The 11,604-nt window shown below is 46.7% G+C and overlaps 6 non-coding genes and 1 pseudogene across 6 annotated transcripts; all 7 read left to right on the forward strand.

Moving 5' to 3' along the window:
• The first annotated feature begins 1,141 nt into the window (after positions 1-1,141).
• Positions 1,142-1,346, forward strand: LOC142268675 (U2 spliceosomal RNA; annotated as a pseudogene).
• A 1,387-nt stretch (positions 1,347-2,733) lies between these two features.
• On the forward strand, positions 2,734-2,924 carry LOC142268734 (U2 spliceosomal RNA). The gene has a single exon (XR_012734359.1). It is a non-coding gene; the product is annotated as a U2 spliceosomal RNA (small nuclear RNA).
• A 1,387-nt stretch (positions 2,925-4,311) lies between these two features.
• Positions 4,312-4,502, forward strand: LOC142268737 (U2 spliceosomal RNA). Its single transcript, XR_012734361.1, has one exon. It is a non-coding gene; the product is annotated as a U2 spliceosomal RNA (small nuclear RNA).
• A 1,387-nt stretch (positions 4,503-5,889) lies between these two features.
• LOC142268738 (U2 spliceosomal RNA) lies at positions 5,890-6,080 on the forward strand. Its single transcript, XR_012734362.1, has one exon. It is a non-coding gene; the product is annotated as a U2 spliceosomal RNA (small nuclear RNA).
• Positions 6,081-7,467: 1,387 nt separating this feature from the next.
• Positions 7,468-7,658, forward strand: LOC142268739 (U2 spliceosomal RNA). The gene has a single exon (XR_012734363.1). It is a non-coding gene; the product is annotated as a U2 spliceosomal RNA (small nuclear RNA).
• A 1,387-nt stretch (positions 7,659-9,045) lies between these two features.
• On the forward strand, positions 9,046-9,236 carry LOC142268740 (U2 spliceosomal RNA). The gene has a single exon (XR_012734364.1). It is a non-coding gene; the product is annotated as a U2 spliceosomal RNA (small nuclear RNA).
• A 1,387-nt stretch (positions 9,237-10,623) lies between these two features.
• Positions 10,624-10,814, forward strand: LOC142268741 (U2 spliceosomal RNA). Its single transcript, XR_012734365.1, has one exon. It is a non-coding gene; the product is annotated as a U2 spliceosomal RNA (small nuclear RNA).
• The last annotated feature ends 790 nt before the right edge of the window (positions 10,815-11,604 follow it).

An 11,604-nucleotide genomic window follows, 5' to 3' on the forward strand; every position in this document is an offset into this window, starting at 1 on the left:
AGAGTAAAGCGGAGCATCATGTACAAGGATCCTCGCAAGGGTGGGAAGGGCGTACCCGATATCCCCACCCTCCTGCGATCCTCCTTCGTATGTGACTGCGTTCGCCGAACTCTGCGAGTCAAGAGAGGTTCCGCGGGTGGGTCCATGTCTCGCTTCTTCCTGCTCCCCCTTTGGAGACGGTTAGGCTGGGACAAGTGGGACAGCTCCTTCCCCTACAACTGGACGGCGCCATGGTTCTACGGAGACGTGGTTCGGTTTGTGAGGGAACACCAACTGGAGGGACTCAAGCCTGATTTGTGGAAGCCAAAGACTATCCACAAACTCATCAGAGCCAAGGACGAAATGGAGAACATTCCAGGACTTCATCACGACACACTGGAGACTGTTTGGACAAACGTGTCATCGGCTGGATTGACCAACGGGCACAAGGACTTGTCATGGATGGCGATACAGGGCGGACTGCCCGTCCGGTCATTCATGCACGCCCGGAACCTGTGCAAAACCCGGTACTGCCCAAGGTGCCCCTTCGTGGAGGAAACATCGCTGCACGCCTTTTGGGACTGCCGTTTCGCACAGCGCCTGTTGGTTGCCCTGGAGGATGACCTGAGGAACTCCGTCCCCAGAGGGAGCCTATCGTACCATTCCGTACTTTATGGACTCTTCCCTGGGACTCACACCGTTGGAGCCATCCAGGAGGCTTGGCGCCTTATGAACTGCTTTAAGGACGCTATTTGGGTCGCCAGGAACCGGCTCATCTTGAAGAGGGAGAGGATGTCTATCCAGGATTGCCGCAGGCTGATCCACAGCCTGCTCAGAGACTATTCCATCATGGACAGTCCGGACGACAGCGCCGAGGAGGAGGTTTAGACCTCTTCCATGCCCCCTCCCTCCTTTTCCCGTTATGTCCGTCTTTCAATAAAGCTTCGGGCCTGTGATTTCCCCACCCTATCCCCCTTTTCCCCTACCCCCATCCCCCAATCGACGGTTCGTCGTTATTTATTGTCTAACTTTTTCTTTCAGCTTGAGTGTTATGGATAAGCATAGGAGCGTGATGTATAGTTTAGTGCGTCGTACTCTATGGCTATGTAAGAAGGATTGTATATTTCTGTGTGTACGGGGCTGCGGCACTGTACACGGTTTGTTACCTTTTTGTGAGTAGTGCATGATAATAAAGATGCTGTTAAATCAAAAAATCTGTTCTTATCAGTTTAATATCTGATACGTCCCCTATCTGGGGACCATATATTAAATGGATTTTTAGAACAGGGAGATGGAAAAAGAGCTTGCTCTGTCCACTCCACGCATTGACCTGGTATTGCAGTACCTCCAGGAACGGTGCACCCCTTCTTAACCCAGTTTCCAAAAGCAGAACTCAATTCACCTGATTCATATTAGCCCGATTTAATGAATTGGAAGAAAGCATACGTCTTCATATGCACCTCAATTTGGCCCATTCACTTTTCACACTTCCTCCTTTTGTTTTTTATCTTTCACACTTTTGACTTTCTTTATTCATCCAAATAGCAAACTCATCACCACTCAACCTGACCAACTCGGCTATGTCCCCGTGCTGCAGTTCTCTGTCTTATCTAGATCATTTGCAATTGAATGGAATAGATCCCTTTTGGACAAAGTGGATTCACCTGCTGCTGCAGTGACCACAGGTGTGATAACATCTAGAATTGGCATCTGGTGCGATCTCTCCGCTTCCACTCCAAAGAAAGTTACCTGTTTATTCCTATCATGCATTGGTTTTTGGGGTTTTCTTTGAGTAATGATGATCTCTTTAGTAGTCTGTTGGCGCCCTCTCCTGGAGGAATAGTTTGCTTGCTCTTGGACATTCTAAAAGAGAGGTCATGATAGACATTGAGCTTCTGAGCTCAATTGGGGACAGTCATGGGTGATGAATGTTTGCAACCTACTGCGAAGCCTCATACCGCAATATAAGGAACGTCAAATACTAAGAAAGGGCGGCCTATGAAAGAATTACTACTTTCAATAAGTACACTTAAACGGCTAATTGGGAATAGAAAAACTGTAAAAAGCCCTCTGAGAAAGCCCCCCTCTAACCTTTGATAGTAAGCTTTTCTGTAGTCTGCCTGTTGATGTATTTTCCGTTTGAACTGTGCACAACATGAAGAGACGGAACACTGGCGGCTTGTCACAATGCCCCCCGATGACATCACAATAGCGCTGCTGCCTAGAAAACAAGCTGCGCAGAAGAAGTTGTTCTTTGGGTGGGAGGGTGGGCTAGTGGAAGGAGGGGGCAATCTCTTTTTTTCCCGGGTGGTAGGGGGATGACAGGAGAAGGGAAGCGGGTGGTGAGAAAGGTACAGAGGGCAGGGTTTGGGGGCTGGGAAGGAAAGGGAAAAGATTAGGGTTTGGGGATGATGAAAGGGCTTTCTACGGGTAAGGATGGCAAAGGGTGGCAGTGACGGAAAGTCAGGCAACCTGTCCTGTCCGTCTTTTTGTATCGTGAATTGGAAAGACTGCAAGGGGGAGGGGAGTTGCTTGCGCCCTAAAGGAGGAGTTATTCAGATTCATTGCAGTGGGCGGCGGCTGCAAAACGCACCATTCTTCTTGTTTTGGCTCTGCAAAGCAGCCTTTTCAAGGGTTGGCTTGGGTGACAAAATGTCTTGTGTAGGCGTGGGTTTGTCTCCCTCTCGCTCTCTCTCCCTAAGATGTGTCCGGCATAGGCCAGGGTGCCACTCGAGGCCCAAACCAATTCTGGTTATCGCTTCTCGGCCTTTTGGCTAAGATCAAGTGTAGTATCTGTTCTTATCAGTTTAATATCTGATACGTCCCCTATCTGGGGACCATATATTAAATGGATTTTTAGAACAGGGAGATGGAAAAAGAGCTTGCTCTGTCCACTCCACGCATTGACCTGGTATTGCAGTACCTCCAGGAACGGTGCACCCCTTCTTAACCCAGTTTCCAAAAGCAGAACTCAATTCACCTGATTCATATTAGCCCGATTTAATGAATTGGAAGAAAGCATACGTCTTCATATGCACCTCAATTTGGCCCATTCACTTTTCACACTTCCTCCTTTTGTTTTTTATCTTTCACACTTTTGACTTTCTTTATTCATCCAAATAGCAAACTCATCACCACTCAACCTGACCAACTCGGCTATGTCCCCGTGCTGCAGTTCTCTGTCTTATCTAGATCATTTGCAATTGAATGGAATAGATCCCTTTTGGACAAAGTGGATTCACCTGCTGCTGCAGTGACCACAGGTGTGATAACATCTAGAATTGGCATCTGGTGCGATCTCTCCGCTTCCACTCCAAAGAAAGTTACCTGTTTATTCCTATCATGCATTGGTTTTTGGGGTTTTCTTTGAGTAATGATGATCTCTTTAGTAGTCTGTTGGCGCCCTCTCCTGGAGGAATAGTTTGCTTGCTCTTGGACATTCTAAAAGAGAGGTCATGATAGACATTGAGCTTCTGAGCTCAATTGGGGACAGTCATGGGTGATGAATGTTTGCAACCTACTGCGAAGCCTCATACCGCAATATAAGGAACGTCAAATACTAAGAAAGGGCGGCCTATGAAAGAATTACTACTTTCAATAAGTACACTTAAACGGCTAATTGGGAATAGAAAAACTGTAAAAAGCCCTCTGAGAAAGCCCCCCTCTAACCTTTGATAGTAAGCTTTTCTGTAGTCTGCCTGTTGATGTATTTTCCGTTTGAACTGTGCACAACATGAAGAGACGGAACACTGGCGGCTTGTCACAATGCCCCCCGATGACATCACAATAGCGCTGCTGCCTAGAAAACAAGCTGCGCAGAAGAAGTTGTTCTTTGGGTGGGAGGGTGGGCTAGTGGAAGGAGGGGGCAATCTCTTTTTTTCCCGGGTGGTAGGGGGATGACAGGAGAAGGGAAGCGGGTGGTGAGAAAGGTACAGAGGGCAGGGTTTGGGGGCTGGGAAGGAAAGGGAAAAGATTAGGGTTTGGGGATGATGAAAGGGCTTTCTACGGGTAAGGATGGCAAAGGGTGGCAGTGACGGAAAGTCAGGCAACCTGTCCTGTCCGTCTTTTTGTATCGTGAATTGGAAAGACTGCAAGGGGGAGGGGAGTTGCTTGCGCCCTAAAGGAGGAGTTATTCAGATTCATTGCAGTGGGCGGCGGCTGCAAAACGCACCATTCTTCTTGTTTTGGCTCTGCAAAGCAGCCTTTTCAAGGGTTGGCTTGGGTGACAAAATGTCTTGTGTAGGCGTGGGTTTGTCTCCCTCTCGCTCTCTCTCCCTAAGATGTGTCCGGCATAGGCCAGGGTGCCACTCGAGGCCCAAACCAATTCTGGTTATCGCTTCTCGGCCTTTTGGCTAAGATCAAGTGTAGTATCTGTTCTTATCAGTTTAATATCTGATACGTCCCCTATCTGGGGACCATATATTAAATGGATTTTTAGAACAGGGAGATGGAAAAAGAGCTTGCTCTGTCCACTCCACGCATTGACCTGGTATTGCAGTACCTCCAGGAACGGTGCACCCCTTCTTAACCCAGTTTCCAAAAGCAGAACTCAATTCACCTGATTCATATTAGCCCGATTTAATGAATTGGAAGAAAGCATACGTCTTCATATGCACCTCAATTTGGCCCATTCACTTTTCACACTTCCTCCTTTTGTTTTTTATCTTTCACACTTTTGACTTTCTTTATTCATCCAAATAGCAAACTCATCACCACTCAACCTGACCAACTCGGCTATGTCCCCGTGCTGCAGTTCTCTGTCTTATCTAGATCATTTGCAATTGAATGGAATAGATCCCTTTTGGACAAAGTGGATTCACCTGCTGCTGCAGTGACCACAGGTGTGATAACATCTAGAATTGGCATCTGGTGCGATCTCTCCGCTTCCACTCCAAAGAAAGTTACCTGTTTATTCCTATCATGCATTGGTTTTTGGGGTTTTCTTTGAGTAATGATGATCTCTTTAGTAGTCTGTTGGCGCCCTCTCCTGGAGGAATAGTTTGCTTGCTCTTGGACATTCTAAAAGAGAGGTCATGATAGACATTGAGCTTCTGAGCTCAATTGGGGACAGTCATGGGTGATGAATGTTTGCAACCTACTGCGAAGCCTCATACCGCAATATAAGGAACGTCAAATACTAAGAAAGGGCGGCCTATGAAAGAATTACTACTTTCAATAAGTACACTTAAACGGCTAATTGGGAATAGAAAAACTGTAAAAAGCCCTCTGAGAAAGCCCCCCTCTAACCTTTGATAGTAAGCTTTTCTGTAGTCTGCCTGTTGATGTATTTTCCGTTTGAACTGTGCACAACATGAAGAGACGGAACACTGGCGGCTTGTCACAATGCCCCCCGATGACATCACAATAGCGCTGCTGCCTAGAAAACAAGCTGCGCAGAAGAAGTTGTTCTTTGGGTGGGAGGGTGGGCTAGTGGAAGGAGGGGGCAATCTCTTTTTTTCCCGGGTGGTAGGGGGATGACAGGAGAAGGGAAGCGGGTGGTGAGAAAGGTACAGAGGGCAGGGTTTGGGGGCTGGGAAGGAAAGGGAAAAGATTAGGGTTTGGGGATGATGAAAGGGCTTTCTACGGGTAAGGATGGCAAAGGGTGGCAGTGACGGAAAGTCAGGCAACCTGTCCTGTCCGTCTTTTTGTATCGTGAATTGGAAAGACTGCAAGGGGGAGGGGAGTTGCTTGCGCCCTAAAGGAGGAGTTATTCAGATTCATTGCAGTGGGCGGCGGCTGCAAAACGCACCATTCTTCTTGTTTTGGCTCTGCAAAGCAGCCTTTTCAAGGGTTGGCTTGGGTGACAAAATGTCTTGTGTAGGCGTGGGTTTGTCTCCCTCTCGCTCTCTCTCCCTAAGATGTGTCCGGCATAGGCCAGGGTGCCACTCGAGGCCCAAACCAATTCTGGTTATCGCTTCTCGGCCTTTTGGCTAAGATCAAGTGTAGTATCTGTTCTTATCAGTTTAATATCTGATACGTCCCCTATCTGGGGACCATATATTAAATGGATTTTTAGAACAGGGAGATGGAAAAAGAGCTTGCTCTGTCCACTCCACGCATTGACCTGGTATTGCAGTACCTCCAGGAACGGTGCACCCCTTCTTAACCCAGTTTCCAAAAGCAGAACTCAATTCACCTGATTCATATTAGCCCGATTTAATGAATTGGAAGAAAGCATACGTCTTCATATGCACCTCAATTTGGCCCATTCACTTTTCACACTTCCTCCTTTTGTTTTTTATCTTTCACACTTTTGACTTTCTTTATTCATCCAAATAGCAAACTCATCACCACTCAACCTGACCAACTCGGCTATGTCCCCGTGCTGCAGTTCTCTGTCTTATCTAGATCATTTGCAATTGAATGGAATAGATCCCTTTTGGACAAAGTGGATTCACCTGCTGCTGCAGTGACCACAGGTGTGATAACATCTAGAATTGGCATCTGGTGCGATCTCTCCGCTTCCACTCCAAAGAAAGTTACCTGTTTATTCCTATCATGCATTGGTTTTTGGGGTTTTCTTTGAGTAATGATGATCTCTTTAGTAGTCTGTTGGCGCCCTCTCCTGGAGGAATAGTTTGCTTGCTCTTGGACATTCTAAAAGAGAGGTCATGATAGACATTGAGCTTCTGAGCTCAATTGGGGACAGTCATGGGTGATGAATGTTTGCAACCTACTGCGAAGCCTCATACCGCAATATAAGGAACGTCAAATACTAAGAAAGGGCGGCCTATGAAAGAATTACTACTTTCAATAAGTACACTTAAACGGCTAATTGGGAATAGAAAAACTGTAAAAAGCCCTCTGAGAAAGCCCCCCTCTAACCTTTGATAGTAAGCTTTTCTGTAGTCTGCCTGTTGATGTATTTTCCGTTTGAACTGTGCACAACATGAAGAGACGGAACACTGGCGGCTTGTCACAATGCCCCCCGATGACATCACAATAGCGCTGCTGCCTAGAAAACAAGCTGCGCAGAAGAAGTTGTTCTTTGGGTGGGAGGGTGGGCTAGTGGAAGGAGGGGGCAATCTCTTTTTTTCCCGGGTGGTAGGGGGATGACAGGAGAAGGGAAGCGGGTGGTGAGAAAGGTACAGAGGGCAGGGTTTGGGGGCTGGGAAGGAAAGGGAAAAGATTAGGGTTTGGGGATGATGAAAGGGCTTTCTACGGGTAAGGATGGCAAAGGGTGGCAGTGACGGAAAGTCAGGCAACCTGTCCTGTCCGTCTTTTTGTATCGTGAATTGGAAAGACTGCAAGGGGGAGGGGAGTTGCTTGCGCCCTAAAGGAGGAGTTATTCAGATTCATTGCAGTGGGCGGCGGCTGCAAAACGCACCATTCTTCTTGTTTTGGCTCTGCAAAGCAGCCTTTTCAAGGGTTGGCTTGGGTGACAAAATGTCTTGTGTAGGCGTGGGTTTGTCTCCCTCTCGCTCTCTCTCCCTAAGATGTGTCCGGCATAGGCCAGGGTGCCACTCGAGGCCCAAACCAATTCTGGTTATCGCTTCTCGGCCTTTTGGCTAAGATCAAGTGTAGTATCTGTTCTTATCAGTTTAATATCTGATACGTCCCCTATCTGGGGACCATATATTAAATGGATTTTTAGAACAGGGAGATGGAAAAAGAGCTTGCTCTGTCCACTCCACGCATTGACCTGGTATTGCAGTACCTCCAGGAACGGTGCACCCCTTCTTAACCCAGTTTCCAAAAGCAGAACTCAATTCACCTGATTCATATTAGCCCGATTTAATGAATTGGAAGAAAGCATACGTCTTCATATGCACCTCAATTTGGCCCATTCACTTTTCACACTTCCTCCTTTTGTTTTTTATCTTTCACACTTTTGACTTTCTTTATTCATCCAAATAGCAAACTCATCACCACTCAACCTGACCAACTCGGCTATGTCCCCGTGCTGCAGTTCTCTGTCTTATCTAGATCATTTGCAATTGAATGGAATAGATCCCTTTTGGACAAAGTGGATTCACCTGCTGCTGCAGTGACCACAGGTGTGATAACATCTAGAATTGGCATCTGGTGCGATCTCTCCGCTTCCACTCCAAAGAAAGTTACCTGTTTATTCCTATCATGCATTGGTTTTTGGGGTTTTCTTTGAGTAATGATGATCTCTTTAGTAGTCTGTTGGCGCCCTCTCCTGGAGGAATAGTTTGCTTGCTCTTGGACATTCTAAAAGAGAGGTCATGATAGACATTGAGCTTCTGAGCTCAATTGGGGACAGTCATGGGTGATGAATGTTTGCAACCTACTGCGAAGCCTCATACCGCAATATAAGGAACGTCAAATACTAAGAAAGGGCGGCCTATGAAAGAATTACTACTTTCAATAAGTACACTTAAACGGCTAATTGGGAATAGAAAAACTGTAAAAAGCCCTCTGAGAAAGCCCCCCTCTAACCTTTGATAGTAAGCTTTTCTGTAGTCTGCCTGTTGATGTATTTTCCGTTTGAACTGTGCACAACATGAAGAGACGGAACACTGGCGGCTTGTCACAATGCCCCCCGATGACATCACAATAGCGCTGCTGCCTAGAAAACAAGCTGCGCAGAAGAAGTTGTTCTTTGGGTGGGAGGGTGGGCTAGTGGAAGGAGGGGGCAATCTCTTTTTTTCCCGGGTGGTAGGGGGATGACAGGAGAAGGGAAGCGGGTGGTGAGAAAGGTACAGAGGGCAGGGTTTGGGGGCTGGGAAGGAAAGGGAAAAGATTAGGGTTTGGGGATGATGAAAGGGCTTTCTACGGGTAAGGATGGCAAAGGGTGGCAGTGACGGAAAGTCAGGCAACCTGTCCTGTCCGTCTTTTTGTATCGTGAATTGGAAAGACTGCAAGGGGGAGGGGAGTTGCTTGCGCCCTAAAGGAGGAGTTATTCAGATTCATTGCAGTGGGCGGCGGCTGCAAAACGCACCATTCTTCTTGTTTTGGCTCTGCAAAGCAGCCTTTTCAAGGGTTGGCTTGGGTGACAAAATGTCTTGTGTAGGCGTGGGTTTGTCTCCCTCTCGCTCTCTCTCCCTAAGATGTGTCCGGCATAGGCCAGGGTGCCACTCGAGGCCCAAACCAATTCTGGTTATCGCTTCTCGGCCTTTTGGCTAAGATCAAGTGTAGTATCTGTTCTTATCAGTTTAATATCTGATACGTCCCCTATCTGGGGACCATATATTAAATGGATTTTTAGAACAGGGAGATGGAAAAAGAGCTTGCTCTGTCCACTCCACGCATTGACCTGGTATTGCAGTACCTCCAGGAACGGTGCACCCCTTCTTAACCCAGTTTCCAAAAGCAGAACTCAATTCACCTGATTCATATTAGCCCGATTTAATGAATTGGAAGAAAGCATACGTCTTCATATGCACCTCAATTTGGCCCATTCACTTTTCACACTTCCTCCTTTTGTTTTTTATCTTTCACACTTTTGACTTTCTTTATTCATCCAAATAGCAAACTCATCACCACTCAACCTGACCAACTCGGCTATGTCCCCGTGCTGCAGTTCTCTGTCTTATCTAGATCATTTGCAATTGAATGGAATAGATCCCTTTTGGACAAAGTGGATTCACCTGCTGCTGCAGTGACCACAGGTGTGATAACATCTAGAATTGGCATCTGGTGCGATCTCTCCGCTTCCACTCCAAAGAAAGTTACCTGTTTATTCCTATCATGCATTGGTTTTTGGGGTTTTCTTTGAGTAATGATGATCTCTTTAGTAGTCTGTTGGCGCCCTCTCCTGGAGGAATAGTTTGCTTGCTCTTGGACATTCTAAAAGAGAGGTCATGATAGACATTGAGCTTCTGAGCTCAATTGGGGACAGTCATGGGTGATGAATGTTTGCAACCTACTGCGAAGCCTCATACCGCAATATAAGGAACGTCAAATACTAAGAAAGGGCGGCCTATGAAAGAATTACTACTTTCAATAAGTACACTTAAACGGCTAATTGGGAATAGAAAAACTGTAAAAAGCCCTCTGAGAAAGCCCCCCTCTAACCTTTGATAGTAAGCTTTTCTGTAGTCTGCCTGTTGATGTATTTTCCGTTTGAACTGTGCACAACATGAAGAGACGGAACACTGGCGGCTTGTCACAATGCCCCCCGATGACATCACAATAGCGCTGCTGCCTAGAAAACAAGCTGCGCAGAAGAAGTTGTTCTTTGGGTGGGAGGGTGGGCTAGTGGAAGGAGGGGGCAATCTCTTTTTTTCCCGGGTGGTAGGGGGATGACAGGAGAAGGGAAGCGGGTGGTGAGAAAGGTACAGAGGGCAGGGTTTGGGGGCTGGGAAGGAAAGGGAAAAGATTAGGGTTTGGGGATGATGAAAGGGCTTTCTACGGGTAAGGATGGCAAAGGGTGGCAGTGACGGAAAGTCAGGCAACCTGTCCTGTCCGTCTTTTTGTATCGTGAATTGGAAAGACTGCAAGGGGGAGGGGAGTTGCTTGCGCCCTAAAGGAGGAGTTATTCAGATTCATTGCAGTGGGCGGCGGCTGCAAAACGCACCATTCTTCTTGTTTTGGCTCTGCAAAGCAGCCTTTTCAAGGGTTGGCTTGGGTGACAAAATGTCTTGTGTAGGCGTGGGTTTGTCTCCCTCTCGCTCTCTCTCCCTAAGATGTGTCCGGCATAGGCCAGGGTGCCACTCGAGGCCCAAACCAATTCTGGTTATCGCTTCTCGGCCTTTTGGCTAAGATCAAGTGTAGTATCTGTTCTTATCAGTTTAATATCTGATACGTCCCCTATCTGGGGACCATATATTAAATGGATTTTTAGAACAGGGAGATGGAAAAAGAGCTTGCTCTGTCCACTCCACGCATTGACCTGGTATTGCAGTACCTCCAGGAACGGTGCACCCCTTCTTAACCCAGTTTCCAAAAGCAGAACTCAATTCACCTGATTCATATTAGCCCGATTTAATGAATTGGAAGAAAGCATACGTCTTCATATGCACCTCAATTTGGCCCATTCACTTTTCACACTTCCTCCTTTTGTTTTTTATCTTTCACACTTTTGACTTTCTTTATTCATCCAAATAGCAAACTCATCACCACTCAACCTGACCAACTCGGCTATGTCCCCGTGCTGCAGTTCTCTGTCTTATCTAGATCATTTGCAATTGAATGGAATAGATCCCTTTTGGACAAAGTGGATTCACCTGCTGCTGCAGTGACCACAGGTGTGATAACATCTAGAATTGGCATCTGGTGCGATCTCTCCGCTTCCACTCCAAAGAAAGTTACCTGTTTATTCCTATCATGCATTGGTTTTTGGGGTTTTCTTTGAGTAATGATGATCTCTTTAGTAGTCTGTTGGCGCCCTCTCCTGGAGGAATAGTTTGCTTGCTCTTGGACATTCTAAAAGAGAGGTCATGATAGACATTGAGCTTCTGAGCTCAATTGGGGACAGTCATGGGTGATGAATGTTTGCAACCTACTGCGAAGCCTCATACCGCAATATAAGGAACGTCAAATACTAAGAAAGGGCGGCCTATGAAAGAATTACTACTTTCAATAAGTACACTTAAACGGCTAATTGGGAATAGAAAAACTGTAAAAAGCCCTCTGAGAAAGCCCCCCTCTAACCTTTGATAGTAAGCTTTTCTGTAGTCTGCCTGTTGATGTATTTTCCGTTTGAACTGTGCACAACAT

Source organism: Anomaloglossus baeobatrachus, unplaced genomic scaffold, assembly GCF_048569485.1.
Source record: "Anomaloglossus baeobatrachus isolate aAnoBae1 unplaced genomic scaffold, aAnoBae1.hap1 Scaffold_3077, whole genome shotgun sequence".
In the NCBI taxonomy this organism is placed as follows: Eukaryota; Metazoa; Chordata; class Amphibia; order Anura; family Aromobatidae; genus Anomaloglossus; species Anomaloglossus baeobatrachus.